The 23,569-nt window shown below is 37.1% G+C and overlaps 1 protein-coding gene across 7 annotated transcripts in view; it reads left to right on the top strand.

Annotated features, from left to right (window-relative positions):
* The window catches only part of LOC100856504 (peptidyl-prolyl cis-trans isomerase NIMA-interacting 4-like), a 138,909-nt gene that overhangs the window by 56,247 nt on the left and 59,093 nt on the right, over positions 1-23,569 (top strand). For all 7 annotated transcript variants that reach the window (XM_038581783.1, XM_038581784.1, XM_038581782.1 and 4 more), the window contains one exon: positions 1,521-1,707. The gene's annotated coding sequence lies outside the window, so the exon portion shown is untranslated. The remainder of the gene's footprint in view (positions 1-1,520; positions 1,708-23,569) is intronic.

Here is a 23,569-nt window from a genome sequence, read left to right as displayed (position 1 = left end):
ATGTGTATTTATTTTCTTTAAAAGTGATTTCATACTGTACATATTGTTTATTGATTTGTTTTTGTTACCTAACACTCTACCTTGAATATATTTCCCTACAATGTACTCTATTACATCATTTTGATGATTTGCATAAAGTATTTTACCATATGGCAATTACACAACTTTTTTAACTATCCCATTTGTTTATTTTCTCTCATATTTCATTTTTCAGGCATAAATGTTTTTTTTTTAATTTTTATTTATTTATGATAGTCACACACACACACACACACACACAGAGAGAGAGAGAGGCAGAGGGAGAAGCAGGCTCCATGCACCGGGAGCCCGACGTGGGATTCGATCCCGGGGCTCCAGGATCGCGCCCTGGGCCAAAGGCAGGCGCTAAACCTCTGCGCCACCCAGGGATCCCAGGCATAAATGTTTTTGAGACAAGTATTTTTATAGATAAACCTTGGGCAAGTGCATAATCATTTCTTAGGATAAATTGCTAAACGTGTAAATCCTAGATAAAAGATCATATATATTTTTCAATTTTAAGAACATATTATGGAAACTTTAGAAAATTTGCATTAATTTACATTCAATTCAGCAGTGTTCATGAGGGATCTATTTTTCTCCTCCTTAACTATTAATGGATATTATCATTCTTTGTGATCTTGACCAACATGAAAACTAGTTAGTATTGAGCTGAATTTTCTTTTTTAAGAAACTATTTTCCATTAACCTTATTTCCATTTTCTGGCTAAAAGTCAGGAAGAAGAGCTTAAAATCTCAGTGGCTATTCCTACCTACTCAGTGGCCTGAGCAGTGAGACTTGCAAACCCATCTTCCATGATAGGCTGAGCACTCTAATCTTCAGTAGGGAACTACTGGATAGGCACAAAGGGAACCTGCACAGGTGCAGGCTAGTGTGAGATGTCAGGTTGAGTTGGTAAATTTAGGGAACTGGAGCAGCCCAGTCACCCAGAAATTCCTTCTTGGTCACAGTCTTTTCAGCAGCACCCTGTTCTTCCTTTTTACTCTCTCAGGACATCTGTGAGTAGAGGTTATACATGATCTGGATGGATGTTCAAGGGAGATGGTGCCACACACATGCAGAGCTCCCTGGGACAGTATTTACCATATCAGATCCGCAGAATGAGTTCCCTTGTTGTTGCATGGGATGGCAATGTCCACATAGTGCAGAACAAAATCAGTGTTATAGAAAACAATGGTAGGCAGATTAACACAACACACCTCTGTGAGAGGCTACCAGTGAGCCCCAAGATCAATAACTACAAGTTACAGCTCCCAAAAGGCTGCCTGGATCTGGTTTGTGAAGGTTCTAGGAGTGGAGTGGCCAGCAATAGGAGTGACTCCACTGGCATAGCAAACTTCAGTGCATCTCACCAGCCAGTATTCCTGGAGGATGGATACAGCACTGATATCAGCTGCATTTTCAATGGGACAAGCCTCCAGAAGAATCATCCAGGTACTCTTTAGGTTATGATATAGATGCTATCTCTTTTCCTTTGTAGATGTGCTGTTCCATTTGGAAGTCAAGTCTGGTGCCATCTAAGTGGAGTCCTGCTGCAAGAGACTTGAGAACACCCTCCTCCTTCATTTGTGGGACATCAAAGGCTCCAGACAATGTGAAAATTTCCCTTTAATTTATTATAGGAACCCAGAATATCATATGGACCCCTCTCTGGGTAGCAAAGAAAGGTAATGAGCTATATTCTAATTCACATTTCCATTATTATCAACTTAACTTTTTTTTTCATGTGCATTGTCTGATTCTATTTCTTCATTTGAGAATTACCACCTCTAACATTTTCTTATTTTTCTTTGGAGTCTTTTACTTATAGGTTGCAAATATCCCTTAACCAGTTTAAAAAGTAATCGCTCAAGCATGTTGCAAATAAACTTGCTCAGTTGGGGACTTTTTTTTTTTTTTTTTATGATAGTCACACACACACACAGAGATGCAGAGACATAGGCAGAGGGAGAAGCAGGCTCCATGCACTGGGAGCCCGACGTGGGATTCCATCCCGGGTCTCCAGGATTGCGCCCTGGGCCAAAGGCAGGAGCCAAACCGCTGCGCCACCCAGGGATCCCAGTTGGGGACTTTCTTTTTAAACTTGCTTAAGGATATTTGACAAACAGCTTTTTATTTATGTTTTTTAATAATTTGGGGCCAAAATGAACTATTGAAATAGATTTTCAGGAAACCTAATCTGCCAGTGGTAGGCAGGCTTGTTTAGACAAGGAAAGCTCAGTTAGGACATTAATTCATAATCAAAAAATGAAATAAGGGTCTGAAGTCAGAAGCCAGAGATAGAGACAAAGCACAATGAATAAATGTCAGATGCCTTTTTAAGGGAAAAAAATTATAAGGATTAGTTAAATATAGGATCTAAAGAGATGCAAATCACAAATGATTAAAGTTTGAGACTAAGAAAAATGTACCAGTGCTAGAAATATAGACAACACATGCTATACCTTTGAGTCTCAAAGTTTGTTTGTTTGATTTCAAGTAAATTGAGTTTAAGATAACAACAATCTAGGGGCATCTGGGTAGCCCAGTGGTTGAGCATCTGCCTTCATCTCAGGTCATGATCCTGGAGTCCTGGGATGGAGTCTTGCATCAGGTTCCCCGCAGGGAGCCTGCTTCTCCCTCTGCCTGTGTCTCTGTCTCCCTGTGGCTCTCATGAATAAGTGAATAAAATCTTTTTATAAAGAGAGAGAGAGAGAGATAGCAATAATCTACAAAATAAACACTAAGAGTTCTTAGAATTTTTTTCTACTATATCTTTGATTAGCATTTTGAAATAACCACTCACGTTTTGTTCTGTTTCGTTAATTAACCAATATCAGTGCTGTCAGCTAGTAGTCACTAGGAAAAGACGATTTTCTCAGCCTTCCAACTTCCTACTATGATTGTTTTAATCCTCCTGTCTCATGTTGATCTGGGTCATAGGTGATTGGTTATAATTATCTGCTGTGTAGTAAGACCCCAGTATCCAATCTGCTTCTGTCCCTGCCCGTGTTTCCAGTCACCCAGTACTATATCTAAACTAAAGCTTAGTATATGTGGGATCATGGGCAATGGCTGATTAGGGGCCTGGAAGGAGAAAGATCTGGAGGGAAGTTTAAGGAGGTCTGGGGTAGAGACATATTGTTAGACATATGAGAATGGGCACGAACTGTGGAGAACAAAAAGCACTGATACCTTACTGTCTCTGGATATAGGAATATGATACCCTGTTTATGAAAGTTTGTCATAGGAATCCCATAGAGGGATTTCTCTAATAAAACTTTATCCACAATTCCAAGAATACAAAGATCTCTGAAATTCAAGTTATTTTTAATTTTGCAAACTCATTTGGCAATAGAAATGTACTTGAACTGACATAAAGACATTTATAATTTTAATCATGTGCTTTTAATTGAGATAAAATCAATATATAACATATTATTTTCAGATGCACAATGTAATTATTTAATATTTGTATATACTGTAAAATGATCACCACCATAAATGTAGTTAACATCATCACCATACATCATTACAATTTTTTTTCCTTGTAATGAGAACATTTGAAATCTACTCTCTCAGCAACTTCTCAATATACAATAGATTTATTATTAACTCCAGTCACCATACTGCACATTATATCCAATAACATATTTATTTTATAGTTGGAAGTTTGTATCTTTTGGCCCCCTTCATCCATTCATCCATTTTACCTCCTCTACTCTCTACCTCTGGCACCCAGCAAACAGTTTTCTGTATCTATGAGTATAGGTTCTTGTTGTGTGTGTGTTTTTAGTTTCCATATATAAATGAGATTTTTATGTTATATGTCTTTCTCTGTCTGACTTATGTCATGTAGCATAATTCCCTCAAGGTCCACCCATGCTTTGCAAGTGGCAAGATTTCATTCTTTTTTATAAGTGAATTTTTGTCCATATGGATGAAAAGTATGTGTGTGTGTGTGTCACATTTTCTTTATGCATTCATCCATCAGTGGACATATAGGTTGCTTCTATGTGTTGGCTATTATAAATAGTGCTGCAATGACTATGGGAGTGCATGTATCTTTTTGAGTTACTGTTTTCATTTCTTTTGGATAAATATCCAGAAGTGGTATTGCTGGACCATATGGTTGTTCTATTTTTAAGTTTTTGAGGAACTTCCATACTGTTTTGTATTATGACTGCACCAATTTGCATTCCCAGCAACAGTGCACAGAAAGAAATTGAGGAAGACACAAAGAAACAGAAAAACATTCCATGAAGGACAAATATTGTCAAAATGTCTATGCTACACAAAGCAATCTACACATGCAATGCAATACCTATTGAAAGACCACCAGCATTTTTCACAGAGCTGAAACAAACAATTCTAAAATTTGTGTGGAATCAGAAAAGACCCCCGAATAGACAAAGTGGTATTGAAAAAGAAAACCAAAACTGGAGACATCACAATTCCGGACTTCAGGCTGTATAACAAATCTGCAATCATCACAACAGTATGGTACTTACACAAAAACAGAACATAGATCAATGGAACACAATAGAGAACCCAGAAATGGGCCCTCGACTCCACGATAAACTAATCTTCAGCAAAGCAAGAAAGAATATCCAATGGAAAAGAAGACAGTCTCTTCAACAGATGGTGTTATGAAAACTGGATAGCCACATGCTGAAGAATGAAATTGGACCATTTTCTTACACCAGACACAAAAATAAATTCAAAATGTATGAAAGACCTAACTGTGAGGCAGGAATCCATCAAAATCCTAGGGGAGAACATAGGCAGCAATCTCTTTGACCTCAGCAACAGCAGCTTCATGCTAGAGACATCTCCAAAGGCAAGGAAACAAAAACAAAAATGAACTATTAGGACTTCATCAGGATAAAAACTTTTGCACAGCAAAGGAAACAATCAACAAAACTAGCATGCAGCCTATAAAATGGGACAAGATTATTTATAAATGACATATCAAAATGACATATCATTTTGCCTTAGCCTGCTAAAGGCAAAATGACATATCTATAAAGAACCTATCAAACTCAACACCCAAAAAACGTTCCTCCAAAGAAGATATACAAATGGCTAACAGACACATGAAAAATTGCTCAACATTACTCAGCATCAGGAAAATACAAATAAAAACTACAATGAGATAACACCTCATACTGATCAGAATGTCTAAAATTAACAACTCAGGAAACAACGGAAGTTGGCAAGGATGCAGAGAAAGGGGAACCTTCTTACATTGTTGGTGGGAATGCAAACTGGTACAGCCACTCTGGAAGACAGTATAGAGGTTCCTCAGAAAGTTAAAAATAGAACTACCCTATGACTCAGCAATTGAACTGCTAGGCATTAATCCAAAGGATACAAAAAAGTGATTCAAAAGAGTACATGCACCCTGACATTTATAGCAACAATGTCCACAATAGCCCAAATATGGAAAGAGCCCGATGTCCATCAACAGACAAGTGGATGAAGAGGTGATGATAGATAGATGATAAATAGATAGATAGATAGATAGATAGATAGATAGATGATAGATAGATAGATGATAGATAGATAGATAGATAGATAGATAGATAGATAGATAGGATGGAATATATATAATGGAATGTTATGGAATGGAATATATAATGGAATATTACTCAGCCATCAAAAAGAATGAAATCTTGCCATTTGCAATGATGTGGATGGAACGAGAGGGTATTATGCTAAACAAAATAAGTCAGTCAAAGACAGAAACCATATGATTTCACTCATACATGGAATTCAAGAAACAGAATGGATGAACATAGAGGAAAAGAAGGAAAAGTAAAATATGATAAGAACAGAGAGGGAAGCAAACCATAAGAGATTCTTAATTACAGGAAGAAAACTGAGGGTTGCTAGAGGGGAGATAGGTGGGGAGTTGAGGTAATTGGGTAATGGACATTAAGGAGGGCACTTGATGTAATGAGGAGTGAGTGTTATATGCAACTGATGAATCACTAAATTCTACCCCTGAAACTAATAATACACTATATGTTAACTAAATTGAATTTAAGTACAAAATTTTAAAAAAAGAGAGAAAACAACACACACAAAAAAAAGATAGTGGTAATGGAAAATCATCCCATTAAGTAGAGATTCAGATAATGACCTGGTCATCTATGTAGATGTACATCCATTTATGTAGACAGAAAGATGGCCCAAGCTTAGTGTATGTATGGAATAATGGTCACTGATAAATGGCTTGACTGATCAGGGGTCTGGAAAGAGAAATAAAATGAAAGATCAATTTCAAAGAGCTCTGGTTAGAGGCATGTAGATGGACATATTAAAATGGTCACACACTGAAGAGATCTTCATATCACACTATAATGGGCACCAGAAATTGCACAACATGGAAGAGTCAATAAGCATCCTGAAAAACAAAACTGAATTGGCTTATTAACATAAGCCAGCCTCCAATCATGAACCATCCCCATGTTGACAAAATAGATACATAAAACAAGTATCCATGATACAAAGATAAAGGTTATGCATGGACTGCTACTTGCCAAGCCATAGAATGTCCAGCCTGTCAGCAACAGAGTCTGTAGCTAAGCCTTTTATATGATACCAAGTAGCTACTTGGTGGGTCAGCTGAATACATTGGACCCCTTCCACCTTGAAGAGATAATAAAGATAATAATTCATTTTTATAAGAATAAATACAAATTATGGTTATGGGGTTATGTTTCCTATGGATGGAACCCTAGTCAGCACCACTGTCCCAGAGTCTATACAACATGATCTCTAATATTGGGTCAAATCAAAGGACCCATTTGTTAAAACAAGGGGTGTGTAGCTGATCCATACATAGAACGTGGCCCACTAGTCATATTATATATCATGTCATTTGGAAGATGCTGGCCAGATAGAGCAATGAAATAGCCTGCTAAAGGCAAAGTGCTAGTTTACAGGAGATACTTTATAATGATACCACTTTCTCCAGGACACAGTGTCCCTTTAATTCAAAGACGTTTGTGTGATGCTGTGTCCCCAGTAATGAGAATATGTAGATCCAGGAACCAAAATGTAGAAGCAGGATTAATCCACTTATTATCACTCTCAGTGACTCACTTTGCAAATCTGTGCTTCTCATCCCTGTCATTCTGGGTGTTCTCTCAAAAAGGGAACCTTTCCACCAAGACACACAGCAAGAGTCTGGGTGAACTCCATAAGCTAAAGATTGCTACCTAGAAGCTACTTGCTTCTCTTGCAAGTGACCGGAATGCAAGTCGTAGCATATTGGTAAGGGAATTGACACTTTTCACCAGTAGAAGTAATATGAAGGGGACAGGGAACGATATTTTTAATACTCAGATAATCATTTGGGTACCAAGTTTTGGTGGTTAGTAAAGAATTCAGTAACCTTTTACTGAGAAGGGCTTAGTGACATAGGGCTCAGAAACCTTGGTGAGGGTGGTCTGGGCAATACCACTGGAATGAAGGATTTATTCTCTCAGCTCCTAGGAGGTTTGCCAGAAAAAGACCTCCAAATGTCAGCCCTTTTGGGTCACAAGAAGACAGCAGCACCTAAAATGATCCTTTTTTTCAGCAGCAGACTCTATCCAGTGATTGATTGATGTAGGAGATCCGAAGACTCATCCTCCTCACTCCAGTTTGAGACAACCCTAAAGAACTGTACCAAGTCAAGAACTTCCCATGTGGTTGCCTGAAGCCCTTATTGGAACTGAATTGATATTCCCCTCCACCCAATCCCACCTACTTCAACTCTCTTCACCAGGCTTTGGTCCCAAGAGCATATCCAAATAATATCCTTCCCTGAACCTCTGTCTCAAAGTCTGATTCTTATAGAAACTACCCCGAGGCAACATATTTATTTAAGGAGCACTACCCCAGACATTGCTGAAAATGTTATGTACTATATGATATAAATATCACATTTCTTTTTTAAAATATGAAAAATTTTGAATTCTAAAACACAGTTCGCTGAAAAGTTTTCACGTAAGGGATTGCAGATCTGTGTTTACCAAATATAATAGCTCTAATAAGAAATAGAGACTTATGAGTCTTTTATGTTTGCCTGTGACCCACACTTCTACCATTTGAGTCTTCTTTCTTTTTGAAAGAAAATCAGTTTTCCTCTATTAATGCTTGACTCAAGAATCTTTCATAGGCCTTGCTCTTCAAGAAGGTTCACATTTCCTTCTCATAATATCAAACTATTGATTCTTAGAAGATTTAATCTTTTAATTTTATTACATTATATCTTTTCCAGTACAAATCTGTAAGTATTTTCCAAGGAATACCCTTTCTTACATTTTCTAGATTAAAAATAAAAATTAGCAAATTATCCTCCACTAACTGTTCGGGATTATTATATACAGTTTTCTCTTTGACATGTTATAGAAATTGCTTAGTAAGAGTGAAAAATAATTGCTAGAATGATCCCAATCAATACATAGAATTAGGGGCATCTGAGTGGCTCAGTGGTTGAGCATCTGCCTTTGGCTCAGGTCATGATCCTGAGGTCCTGGGATCAAGTCTGACATCAGGCTCCTCACAGGAAGCCTGCTTCTGTCTCTGCCTCTCTCTCTGCATCTCTCATGAATAAATAAATAAATAAATTATTTTAAAAAATACTTAGAATTATACATTTTATCCATATTTCTCATAAAGATTGCTTCCATGTAAGCGTGACAGTTTTTGAAGTGTTCTCTGGCATTATGGCTCCATCAAGTGGTAAAATTGACATGAAACTCTCAGTTTCATTTCCATACTTGATTTTCTATGAAGGCTCTATTTATAACTAAATATCTCTGTTTTAAAGCACACACAGACATTTTTAATTTGGAAATTATAATATTTTTATTAACAGAAATGGATTATTTAAAAATTTTTGAAACTAAATTATAGAAACTAAAGAATCACATTTTCCTACTATTTACAGTTTGATTCTTTGAGTATCTTTAAATTATTATTTGCCACTGGAAAAGGATATTGTTTGCCTCACATCCTCACTGACTTTTGGCCAGTGACAGTTCCTTACCACATGGGTCTCTCCATATGACTCTCACAGCATCTTGTTTCTCTCTTTGAGCAATGGGTTCAAGAGAGGAGAAAGAGTAAGGAAAAAGAGCAAAAAGGAAGTCAGTCTTTTTGTGACTTAATCTCGGAAGTGAAATCCTATCACCTTTTTTTTTTTTTTCTCATTGGAAATGAGTTGCTAGGTCCAGCCCACATTCAAGGGGAGAGAGTTACACTACAGCCTGAACACCAGGAGGCAGGGATCACTGGTGACGATCTTAGAGGCTGCTTACCACAAGTGGTTTCCTGAAATAAATGTACAACCAACCTCATACTGTATAAAAGTTTGAATATATTATCATTTGCTTACAGAAATTACTAATTTTGTTTTTAATAATAGGGTTTACTAGGATTCAGATATCACATATTTACTCATTAACTGTTACAGAGGCACCTGGATGGTTCAGTGGATTGAATGCCCAACTCTGGATTTTGACTCAGGTCATCAGGTGCGATCAAGCCCTGTGCCAGGCTCCATGTTGAATGTGGACCCTTCTTATGATTCTTTCTCCCTCTCCTTCTGCCCCTCCCCACCCACATGCATGCAAGCACACACTCCCACCCTCTCTCTCTAAAAAAACAAACAAAACAAAACAAAAAAACCTGTTAAAATTCTATAGGGTATATACTATTGTTATTCCCAACTACCATATAAGAAAACTGAGACATAGAAAAATTAAGTAATTTGGCAGGATTTGAAACTAAGCCATCTGTCTCCAAAGGAGAATATAAAGTTTAACACAATTTTTACTTGCTATGAACAGAATTTTTAAGTGAAAGATGAGAAACACCATTGAAAATAGAAATAAAACAGAATTTTAGGAATAATTCTCAGGTTTCTATTATTCCAGTTGATATCTTTTTGTAATATAAATATCATGATCAATTGCTGCTTTGCCTACAAAAGCCCTAATTTAAACTGATATCCTGATATGATTGTTAATAATGATTCTTCACCCTCAAAAATGTCCAAATTTGGGTGATGAATAGTAACCCCTAATATGAGGCTATTAAAATGTCCCACAACATTTGAAGAATATTTCACATTTCATTATTAGACAAAAAAATTTAGTCTTTCCACCATACCTCCAAGTGATTCTGACATGGTCCTAATAATAGGCTGATAATCACTGATAATCACTGTTCAAGATGGTGAAAACTGTAAGAACATTGATGGCAAAATAGTATCATGGTATAGTTTGTCTCAAATAGTGAGCAACACAAGTTATTTAGCTAGTTCCCACATACACGTAGAGTCAAAAACTCAAATACTTTGAAAAAATCAATTATAACAATACCAAGCTGTTTTGAACTTACCTGTCACTTTGTTCCTTACAGATGTAATGTAATATGTGGATTAATTTTAAGATGTAATAAGATGTGATTAATTTTATCCGTAAAAATATCCCGACTAGATAAGATTATACTCCAAGATTTAAAAAAAAAAAAAAGCTGCCTGTTTGTTAAACTAAATTAGGCAGGTGAATGCTTATATCAGCAATAAAACATTCTGATTTTAGAATTGATAAGTAATAAATAGATTTAAAATTGTTGAAACATACACTGTAAAGTAAATGTGTAGAAAAGAACTAAGAACATGTAAATTTCCAGGTAATGCTGTTAATAGGAAGAAAGGTGGTGCTTTGGTCTTTAGCCAGAAGAGGGCATTACATGACTACCATATGATGGTGTGTTAGTATACATTTTTAAAAATCTAGAAAGACTAGATCTGTGAAAAAAAGTGATGAATCATAGCATCCAAACACTATAACTAAAATCATTTAATGAAGATAATTTTCTAAACACTATAACTAAAATAATTTAATGAAGATAATTTTCTAAATGATACTGCTTAAAGTATTCAGCTTTCTTTCTGAGAATTTAATAGACCTTATATAATATGGTCTTTAATTAAACATAGTCAAGGGTTTGTTTAAGATGGAGGAGGACAATTCAATGTTAAAACCTAAAGGATGCTAAGAGGCCCCTACTCTAAGTCCTTCATTCTACCAATGATACAACTGAATTTCAGAGATGTTATGTGGCATGCCTGAGAACTCCCAGGGCTGGCACTGTCATCTGAGACTGAGCTTTCCTCTGACTACCTTTCTCAGACTGTCCCTTCATAGTCTTCAGCTCACCCTCACATCAAAAAATCAAGGCATTACCCTGGACATTGACATAGAGGCTTACTGATTCAAACCAGAACCTGGGGCAGCTCTAGAAGTACCAATTCACTCCTAAATACTGAAGTTAATACAGTTTGGATATAAACATCTCTATTATACTTATAAAGAAACCTTTCTAATAAAACACAATTTCCCCTTTTCAAAATGTAGTCAAAATGTTCCCCCAATGAAAGGAGGACTGCACAAGAGAAGAGAGCAAAACCCCATACTAGTCTTCTACTGGCCCAAATAATGTAGTCTCTGGTCATAGAATGATAGCATTACAGAACTAGAAAATTAGAAATCAGATTATCTCTCTTATTTATAAATATTTTATACATAAAGAATCTAAGACCCTTGGAGTTTAAAGGATTAGCTCAAGAACACAAACCTGGCAAGTGCCAGAGTAATAGATGCCTTAAGGTCTGTGGGAGGAAGAATTCTATGATGACCTTCTCCCCTTGTATTGCTCACATGATTAAATCACCTTAGAAAGCAAAAGAAGTTTTGCAGTGCAATTAATGTTTCAAATCAGTTGACGTTAAAAATAGAGATTATCGAGGGGCTCCTGGGTGTCTAAGTTGGTTGAGCATCTGACTCTTGATTTCAGCTCAGGGTGATCCCAGGGTCATGAGCTGGAGCCCCATGTAGGCTCCACCCTCAGTGGGGAGTCTGCATCTCTCCATCTCCCTCTGCCCCTTCCTCCACTCACACTCTCTCTTTCTCTCTCTCATAAATAAATAAATAAATAAATAAATAAATAAATAAATAAATAAATATTTTTTAAAAAATTAAAAAAATAGGGACACCTGGGTGGTTCAGCGGTTGAGCATCGGCCTCTGGCTCAGGGCGTGATCCCAGAGTCCTGGGATCAAGTCCCATGTCAGGCTCCCTGCATGGATTCTGCTTCTCCCTCTGCCTGTGTCTCTGCCTCTCTCTCTCTCTCTCTCTCTCTCTCTGTGTGTGTGTGTGTCTCTCATAAATAAAATCTTTATTAAAAACTTAAAAAATAAAATAAAAGAGATCATCCAGGTGGGCATAACTTAATCACATGACCCTTTTTTAAAGGAGGACAATTTTCCCCTGCTGTGATCAAAATAGGCTATCAGAGATTCTCAAAACATGGGAAGGATTGGATGTGAGGAATAAATGCTCTGCATTGCTGAGAAGCAGAGGCTGGGTAGTGTGAGAAGCAGAGACTGAGAGCAGTCCCCGGCTGACAGAAGGCAAGGAAATGAAGACCTGTAACTGAGTAACTGAATTCTGCTAACAATGTGAATAAATTTGGAAGCAGATTCTTCCCTAGAGCATCCAGATAAGAGTACTGCCTCAGCAGGCATCTGATTTCAGCCTTGTGAGACCCTAAACAGGAAATCAGGTTGAGCCCATGTGGAATTTACCTGTAACTATGAAATAATAAATGTTCTTTTAAGCTGTTAGATTTGAATAATTTGGTCCATAGTAACAGAAAACTAATACTAGGTCTAACGTGAAAGCAGAAAGCATTTGAGATTTTAAGAAAGAAGAACTTTCAGCATAAGCATTTTGTTACACAAATGATAAAAGAGCAAAGATGCTAAAAGAAAGATAGGAGACAACTCTGAGGAACAGCTGCAGAAAGCTACTATCAACCCCAGATCAGAGGGATGATAGGGAATGAGTCACCAGAGTCCAGGAGTAAAGTCCCACAACTGAAGTTGGAGCCACAGCACAGCAGCCTATCCAGTGGGCACTGAGCCATTGCATGAGCTGTGGGAGCTTCTAGACACTCAGCCTGAGGCGCAGAAAAGTGTGCATCTTCCTTGTTGTCACCTTCCAATCCTCTGCTAGGACCTTCCATTAACTAGACCTTACTAGAAACCGGCTGATTCAAGGAGCCTGGGAAAGACAGCCTGCAGAGTCAGCCTTCTGGCACACAGAGCAGAGCAAGAAAATGACAAGAAATGAATCTTAAGGCAAATAGGCCCACGACAGGCACAGATGGCATCAAAACCTTCAAGGAGAGAAGGCAATTGGAGTTCAGGCATTGTGCCAGATAATTTATTTATATTATCTTAGTTCATAGATGTTATTAATATCTTTTCTTTCGTATTCCTGTTCTATTGACAAGGAAATTGAGGTCTAGAGAGGTTAAAAAATGTTCCCCAAATTATGTTGCCTTAAATAATAGACCTTTTTTTTTAAGATTTTATTTATTTATTCATGAGAGACAGAGAGAGGCAGAGACACAGGCAGAGGGAGAAACAGGCTCCATGCAGGGAGCCCAACGTGGGACTTGATCCTGGGTCTCCAGGATCATACCCTGAGCCAGAGGCAGGTGCTAAACCGCTGAGCCACCCAGGCTGTCCCTAGACCTAGTTTTAAACACAGGTTTATATAACTATCACTAGCCAAACTACAGGAGTAACTATGAAGACCTGTAGATGTTTACCATTTGAAGCAGTAGAAAAAGGCAAAAAATGACTTGCAGTTTTATATTTTACTTACTTAAATAAAGGACTTTCATTTGCCTGAAAAAAAGACTTTAATTTTAGATCCTTATTTTCAATAGTTCAATACTTCAGTACATTTTGTGTTCACCTATTGGTGTTAATTTTATGATTCTTTCAGTCATAATATGTACCTCTTATAATGACAGAATTAAATTTGCCTGAATCCTCACAAGATTAATTTGTACACACATTTCTGAAGTTATTTCCTGAGATTCACATTCTGAAGATTTATGTTCCAGTAATTTGGTGTGAAGGAACTACATGCTTTTTAGCATTAATTATAAAACATATTAATAATAAAATATGCCATAATAGAAATACAAGGATAAAAGGAGAAATATTTATAGTATAGCATAGTAGAACAATGGTCACCAGGTACAAACAACTTTGACTGTAGTGGAGAAAATATTAGAACTTCTATTTATATTTTTTTTCTAAAATGAGAATGAAATTAATCTTTTATACTCTTTATACTCTGCAGGTCATATCCTTGCATAAGTCCTACAATCCAGGGCATCCTGATATTTTGAAGCTATTATCCTTACTTTTTGGTCTTTTAAAGAAATTTGCTAAGTATTAAAACCTTTGTGCCCCATTAAATGTATTTATAGAAACATATTCTGTCAACTGTACTAATCCTAAAAAATTAGATGAGTGGCATAAAAAGTCCCTTTAATAAAATTGTTTGTATATAATTTTGATAATGCAAGTATAAAGAGAAAAGCAGTAAGAAAATGACTAACCTAAAAAAAATGACTGACCTTATACTTCCAAAATTAGCCCTTTTTTAGACACAAGGAAATAAAATTAATGATGATTTAATTAAATATACCATGTTTAATCACATCATTCTCACAGAGTTATATTCTTATTAATCATACTTTTACTGAGAGGAAGAATTATTATAAGCAAATAAAAGTTATTTGAAATAGTATATTTTGTATATTTTGTCTTTGTCATCTATTTTTGTGTTTCTGATTTTCTGTATGTTTCACAATATGACAATACATGAGTACAGTTGCAACTGGCTACAGTGTGAAACTAAATTTGGGAATATATACTAGGGTGAATGTTCAAAATATGATGGGAGTGCCTAATCTGTAACGTTGGGAGAACCTTGTCTAAAAAATCTTAAGAATACAGAAATACAAAATAATAATCTATAGCTTTTACTTTCAATAACTAATGGTTAATTTATTAGTGTGATCTTGAAGTATTACCTAATAGTGTATCTTTTTATTTTTAGATGAACCTTTTATGTAGAGAACCTGTGTTAGAAGTATTTTCCTTTCTTCACATATATGAAATTGTTAATGATATATAATGCATTCCCTCATTCATTCATTTTCACACATTCATCAAGTATTTACTGAATAATGTCTAAGTCCCAAGCACTACCATAAGTGCAGACAAGATAGCAATAATCAAAATAAAGTTTCTGGTCTTATGTAATATTCTAATACTTTCTAATATTGGACACTATCATAGTCCATTCAAGCTGCTATAACATACTAGCTTAAACAACAAATAGTTATTTCTAAGATTCTGGAGGCTCTGAAGTCCAAAGTCAAGGTACTAGCAGTTTCACTAGTGTCTGGTGAGAGCTCACTTCCTAGCTCATAGGTGGCCATCTTCTCACTGTGTCATCAATCACAAGGCTGGGGGAAAACAAGGAGAGGCCTCCCTGGAGGTCTTTTATAAAAACAGTAATCCCACTTATGAGGGCTAGGCCCTCATGATCTAAACACCTCCCAAAGGCCTCATCTTTTTTTGCCCAAAGACCTCACCTTCTAATACTATTGCATTGGGGTTTGGGATTTCAGCATACAAATTTTGGAGGGATATGAATATCCAGTCCATAATAAACACCAACATTTACCATGGCAGGCATGGGGAGAAAAAATAAGCTAACCATAAATATAGATTTTCCCTTCTTTCATTACTTCCATTTGTGCTCTGTGATTGACTCCACAAAAACAAGTTCTAAGCAAAGTTGCAAAAGAAGAGCTATTTTTCATCAGTTCCATTTACTTTCCTTTTGGAAAACTCTCTTCTCTCTTATTTGCCATAATCCTCATCCAACCTGGACCCCTGTGCCTCTGGTCTGAGGGCCTGCCAGGCATACTTATCATGTCACTCCATTCTATATCTAACTTCTTGGTCAAATGCTCCATGTGATTCTTCTCTGATTTTAAAATGTACCTCTCTGTCCTATTCTTATAAGACAATTCTAGATAAGTTTCTAAATTGACACATTGTTTTGGTAAGAATGTTATGAGATAAAAATGGATTAATAACTAATTACTAAAGATCATAGAATACTCATTCTATCAAATAACTATACCTGAGGAATTTTGATATACATTAGATTTGCATATAATGCTAAACTCTACTCAGAATCTATTCATATATATGACTTTTTGTATTTACAACAAATCTGTCCTACAACCTTCAAGGAGATCAATCTCCTGGAAACCAAAGATGGACTCACCTGATGAGAAATAGAGGGAGTAAGCTGGAGTTTGTCATCCACTGTTGTGATAGAATCACCAAAGAAAAGATGTTCTTAATTGCCAGATCAAGGATGCACTTTCATCATTTCAACAGGCAATGGTCACTGTGATGTGAAAGATTACATCTAAACAAGGCTAGGTAGGATACAGAGAATGGCTTTTCTTACTACAACACAATGTGGAATCATTATCTTAGTATAAATACATAAGAAAATATTCATGCAGGATTTAATCTTACCAGGGTAAAAGATATTAACACCTTATATATATATATATATATATATATATAGAGAGAGAGAGAGAGAGAGAGAGAGAGAGAGAGAGAGACCCTGAAAAATAGGTTGACCACCATGAGACTTTACCCAATTTCCCAGTTCTACCACAGGGTGTAATGGTTCCCCTCATTGCCATCCAAATCCCCCTTACACACACACTCACACACACACACACACACACACACACACTTTGGACCCTTTTCAACAACATAACTAGACAGAGATTACTAATCAGCATTACAAAACACAAACCAAGTATAAGATCTAATGAGAAGAAGCAAAGATTAAATGAGGAAGGAATTGTGGGAAAGAGTCTGGGATAAAAGCAATTGGCAACAGTCAGTGGGTGATCATATGAGATGTTCCAAGCATTTAAAATTAAAACTGTATATGTTTTGGATAGAATTTAATAGAACAGAATACCCCTTCCATATTTCTACCCCTTTGTGGATGCTAGTGCAAAGTAAAGGCCTATCTATATATGTCTATTTCCTAGCTGATTTGATCCTGTGATTATGGACCTTAATTTTATACTTTCTTCAGTAGATGCAAAATACTAGAATGACACGTGGCAGGGAAGCATATGCTACTATCCAAGACAGTTGAACACAGTGTATGTGTAAATCTAAATCTATATCTAAATAAAAATATCTATTATTCTAAAAGAATACCATTATTCTTTAACCAGAGAACCAGGAGTATGCTATGCCGGGAGTTTACTTTGGTTTCCTTCCAAAACCTCCTATAAGACATGTCACCTATATAGTGTTTTGGAAGTCCAAGTTGTTTGGCAAGGATTCTTAAAAATTCCTAAAGCTTGAGGCACCTGGGTGGCTCAGTCAGTTAAGCATCTGCCTTTGGCTCAGGTCATGATCCTAGAGTCCTGAGATCAAGCCCCGTGTTGGGCTCCTTTCTTGGTGAGGAGTCTGTTTCTCCCTCTCCATCTGCCCTTCTCCCCACTCATGCTCTCTCTGTGTCTCTCTTGCTCTCTCTTAAATAAATAAATAAAATCTTAAAAAATACTTATGGCTAAATTGCTTTTGTTAAAAATAAGAAGCATATCCATGAGTGTTATGGCAGAGATGGGCCAAAGCAAATGTGATTAGAAGGCCACCACTTCATGCCCTAGGAATATCACTTGAAAAAAACAACCATAAATTAGTTTGAAAACTCTGTGTTCTTTGTTATCCTAGGTACTAAAATCCAAAGTGCTTTTGAGTTTTCAAAGAGAGGCAAAAGTCTGGGGATGATTATTTTGAACCATGAAAAACGTATTAGGCAAATGTTTTAAGCCTGAAAATTAAGGAACAAAACATAGGTTGTGGGGAAAAGAAATTATTTTCCCTTTACCCTCTGAGTTCTTCACTGAGACCTCTGTAATAAAAGACAGATTGACAGGAGAAAAAAACAAACAGAAGCTTAATAACATGTCTGCCTCATGTATACATCGGAGATACCCAGGGGAAATGAGTAATTCAAAGTGGTAGCTTTGTAATGAGGTTTAAATACCGTCTCAATGGGGAAACGAAAGGGTGCCTCATAAGGGAGAATAAATGTACTTTAGAAAGATAAATGAGCCCTTAGAAGAATCAATGGGAGGTATGATGGTTTGTGACAAAGTTTGGGGGTTATGTTGACTTCTAATCCTCCCTCCTGTGATAAGGGTCAGTATTCGTTGATTGTTGAAATAGCCAGGGAAGAAATTTATGACAATTAAATTCCTTTTGAAGGATCTGAGGATCTGCCTTTAGGCAGATAAGGGGAATTCAAGGAAAACTTCTCCCTCCATCCGCTATTCTTCAGGTGCCTACAGTTCAAAATAATAAAAGCATAATATTTTGGAGTGACATGTCCTGGTGTCTGATAGCCATATACTGGGGTGACATATTCTGCTACCCTTCAGATTTTAGAGAGTTTTCAAGACATTTCTCTTAAAGTTGTGTATGAGTTGAAAGTCCAGGATGTGTCAATCTTGGTGCATGATTTGTTACTAGTTTTCAAGTAGGTTTTTGGAAGAATAGAAGGCAGTAAGGACACATGCCAAGTTTTTATCACTCATTCTGGGAGAGGGCTTAGAGATTTTGAATTTTAAAAAAATTTGGATTAAATAAGGGAAGTTTATAAAAAATGTGCACAATGCAGAAGAGACCATGGAACTTGACCAGAAAACCAGTATAGTTCAAAGAACTATTGCCAGGATCTACGAGTCGAAGTCAGGGAAAAAAATTAACTTGGATGCCTTCTTAAATTTCTCACATAATGCAATTAACTTTGGTGGAAGAGAAGCTGAGAACACAGCAAATTTTTGAAGCCAAATAGCTTGACAGAAGTGGTGACTAAGCATCAAGCTTGTGCCTTATTGTGTGGTAGAAAAGTGTTAAACGCAAGTCCATGGGACTTGAGATGCTCAAGCTCCACCTTTGGGAAGAGGTAAGCCATCAAGACAAAGGACCCCTCCTCCTTTAAGTTCCAGACAACCCAGTACAGATATCACTTCCATAATTATGCTAGAGAACTTCTCCTTGATGGCTTGATGAAATAAGCAGTCATTTGAAAAAAGCCCAAGTGTCAAGAAACTGTGAGCAGCCTCTAGGAACTGTGACAGACAGCTGACAGCAAGAAGCTATGGACCTGAATCCTACATCCACAAGAGAATGAATTCTGCTAACAACCTGAAGGAGTGTTACTGGTTAAATGGTGTCTTCTAAAAGGTATACAATAAAATTCCAACTCCCAGTGCCTCAGAATATGATGTCATTTAGAAATGGAATCATTCTCTTTATAATTAGTTAAGATAAGGTAATACTGGAGTATGGTAGGCCCTTAATTCAATATGTCTGTTTTTCTTGCAAGATAAGAAGAAAGACACACAGGGAGAATACAGCATGTGAGGACACAGGTAGAAATTGGACTGATGCATCTAAAAACCAAGGAAGGCCAAAGATTGCCAGCAAACATCAGAAGGTAGAACAGACAAGGAAGATTTTTTCTATAGGTTCAGAGGGAGTATGGCTCTGCTGACAACTTGATTTCAGACTTACAGCATCTAGAATGATGAAACTGTTTCTGTTGTTTTAAGCTACTTGGTTTGTATTTTTTGTTACAGCAGCTTTAGGAAGCTAATATAGTAGGTCTGAAACTGATTCTTCCTTGGCCAAGCCTCTAAATGAAGATGCAGACTGGATGCCTTAGCTGGAGCCTTGTGAAACTGTAGGCAAGGGATCCAGCTGAGCTGTGCCCAGATGCTTGGCCACAGAAACTGCAAGATAACTCTGTTGTTTGAAGCTGCTGCATCTGTGGTATGTTATAACACAACAATTCTGAACCCATGTCTTCATCAATTGGGAATATAGCACCATAGCAGCCATCTTTTAAAATGTATATACCTCATTCTGAAGATTGCAGCTCCATTATTAAAATAAACCATCTCTAAACTGATGCCTCCACTATACCTTCAAGAGTTTGGTAACTTCTAGAGGGTGTGGTTTATGGTAAAATCAGTGGGACCCGTGGTACGTATCTGTTGTAATGTGGGCCTCTTTGTTGACAGCAATGTTTTACAGGATCTCTTGCTGGTGAATAAAATTTTGAGAGCCCTTAGAGAAATAGTGCTGGCTGAGAAACTAAGCAGGGGAGGCAAATTCGTATACAGAATATGTGTTAAATTTTGTATGAATCTTTGCCTTTCCAGAATAGAAGGGTTCTGGTTTATAATTAACTTGCCGTCAACTGACTAAGGTTGCCTTGAGGTATGATACAATTTCGAGGGATCGGTGTTGATCTCTGTTTCTGGTAGATCAGACATTCAGCAGTGGTGGTACAAGGATCAGCCTTGATGAGAGGGAGCCCATGCTATTGGGCCCATGGATGGCATCAATCCCCCCTGTATGTCTACTCTGTTTATGAGCCCTTAAAAGAAATGGGGTGGTCAATAACAAAGGCTGAATGACTTGAACTGGCTAATCTGCTCAATTTTTCTTATTTTGGTTTTTATGGTATAACCTGGATTCCTAGAGGTTGATTCTGTATCTTCATATCTTAATGATAGGACAATGTTTACAGCCTTCAGGCTTCCATTCTATTGATTTATCTGTGTGACTTGGCAAACACATCCAAAATTGAGGTCAGTTACAAGTCCATTTTTTAATTATAGTGGACATACAATGTTGTATTAATTGCAGATATACCATAATGTTTGAACAATTCCATACATTACTCAGTGCTCACCACAATAGGTGCAGTCATCACAATAACTTTAATATTCATTAAAATTAAAATATTAAATATTAATATATATTTATTGAAATATTGACTATATGCCCCAAGCTGCATTTTTCATTTCCATGACTTATTATAGAACTATAAACTTGTACCTCTTAATCCCTTCCATTTATTTTACCCATTTCCCCACGTATCTCCCCTCTGGCAGCCACTCATTTGTTCTCATTTAAGAGTCTGTTTGTCCAGGGCGTCTGCGTGGCTCAGCGGTTGAGTCTGCCTTCCACTTAGGGCATGATCGTGGGACCCAGTCTCGAATGTCATATCAGGCTCTCTGCAGGGAGCTTGCTTCTCCCTCTGACTGTTTCTCTGCCTCTCTCTGTGTCTCTCATGAATAAATAAATGAATCTTAAAAAAAAAAATGTCCTGTTTGTTTTGTTTTTTAGATTCCACATATAAATGAAATCATATGATATTTATTTTTCTCTGATTTATTTCACTTAGCCTGATGCACTTTAGGTCCATCTAAATTGTTGTTGCAAATGGTAAGATTTAATTCTTTTATATGGATGAGTACTATTCCATTGCATATATATATACCCCATCTTGTTTATCCATTCATCTATTGGCGGATACTTGAGTAGCTTCCATATCTTGGCTATTGCAAATAAAGCTGCAATAAATGTAGGTGTGTATAGATATTGTCAAATTGGTGTCTTCATTTTCTTTGGTAAATACCAGTAGTGGAATTATTGGATCATATAGTATTTCTTTTTTAATTTTTGAGGAACCTCCTTACTTTTTTCCAGTGTTTGTACTAATTTACATTCCTACCAACAATGCACAAGGGTTCCTTTTCTTCACATCCTTGTCAACACTTGTTTTTTATTTTAGCCATTCTGTAGGTATGAGGTGATATCTCGTTGTGTTTTGATTTGCATTCCTTTGATGACTAGTGACGCTGAGCATCTTTTCATGTACCTGTTAACCATCTGTATGTCTCCTTTGGAAAAATGTCTATTTAGGTCCCCTGTCCATTTTTTTAAATAAATTTATTTTTTATTGGTGTTCAATTTGTCAACATACAGAATAACACCCAGTGCTCATCCCGTCAAGTGCCCCCCTCAGTGCCCGCCATCCAGTCACCCCCACCCCCCGCCCACCTCCCCTTCCACCACCCCTAGTTCGTTTCCCAGAGTTAGGAGTCTTTCATGTTCTGTCTCCCTTTCTGATATTTCCCACTTATTTTTTCTCTTTTCCCCTTTATTCCCTTTCACTATTTTTTATATTCCCCAAATGAATGAGACCATAAAATTTTTGTCCTTCTCCGACTGACTTATTTCACTCAGCATAATACCCTATAGTTCCATCCATGTCGAAGCAAATGGTGGGTATTTGTCATTTCTAATGGCTGAGGAATATTCCATTGTATACATAAACCACATCTTCGTTATCCATTCATCTTTCGATGGACACTGAGGCTCCTTCCACAGTTTGGCTATTGTGGACATTGCTGCTAGAAACATGGGGGTACAGGTATCCCGGCGTTTCATTGCATCTGTATCTTTGGGGTAAATCCCCAGCAGTGCAATTGCTGGGTCGTAGGGCAGGTCTATTTTTAACTCTTTGAGGAACCTCCACACAGTTTTCCAGAGTGGCTGCACCAGTTCACATTCCCACCAACAGTGTATGAGGGTTCCCTTTTCTCCACATCCTCTCCAACATTTGTTGTTTTTCCCCATTCTCACTGGTTAATTTTCCCCCATTCTCACTGGTGTGAGGTGGTATCTCACTGTGGTTTTGATTTGTATTTCCCTGATGGCAAGTGATGCAGAGCATTTTCTCATGTGCTTGTTGGCCATGTCTATGTCTTCCTCTGTGAGATTTCTGTTCATGTCTTTTGCCCAATTCATGATTGGATTGTTTGTTTCTTTGCTGTTGACTTTAATAAGTTCTTTATGGATCTTGGAAACTAGCCCTTTATCTGATACGTCATTTGCAAATATCTTCTCCCATCCCATTCTGTAGGTTGTCTTTGAGTTTTGTTGACTGCATCCTTTGCTGTGCAAAAGCTTCTTATCTTGATGAAGTCCCAATAGTTCATTTTTGCTTTTGTTTCTCTTGCCTTCGTGGATGTATCTTGCAAGAAGTTACTGTGGCCGAGTTCAAAAAGGGTGTTGCCTGTGTTCTCCTCTAGGATTTTGATGGAATCTTGTCTCACATTTAGATCTTTCATCCATTTTGAGTTTATCTTTGTGTATGGTGAAAGAGAGGGGTCTAGTTTCATTCTTCTGCATGTGGATGTCCAATTTTCCCAGCACCATTTATTGAAGAGACTGTCTTTCTTCCAGTGGATAGTCTTTCCTCCTTTGTCAAATATTAGTGGACCATAAAGTTGAGGGTCCACTTCTGGATTCTCTATTCTGTTCCATTGATCTATGTGTCTGTTTTTGTGCCAGTACCACACTGTCTTGATGACCACAGCTTTGTAGTACAACCTGAAATCTGGCATTGTGATGCCCCCAGCTATGGTTTTCTTTTTTAAAATTCCCCTGGCTATTCGGGGTCTCCTCTGATTCCACACAAATCTTAAAATAATTTGTTCTAACTCTCTGAAGAAAGTCCATGGTATTTTGATAGGGATTGCATTAAACGTGTAAATTGCCCCGGGTAACATTGACATTTTCACAATATTAATTCTCTCAATCCATGAGCATGGAATGTTTTTCCATCTCTTTGTGTCTTCCTCATATCTTTCAGAAGTGTTCTATAGTTTTTAGAGTATAAATCCTTTACCTCTTTG

This window comes from Canis lupus, chromosome 32 (genome assembly GCF_011100685.1).
Source record: "Canis lupus familiaris isolate Mischka breed German Shepherd chromosome 32, alternate assembly UU_Cfam_GSD_1.0, whole genome shotgun sequence".
Classification (NCBI taxonomy): Eukaryota; Metazoa; Chordata; class Mammalia; order Carnivora; family Canidae; genus Canis; species Canis lupus.
The sequence above is the reverse complement of the archived record's forward strand: the minus strand, read 5'-3'. Positions and strand labels throughout refer to the sequence as shown.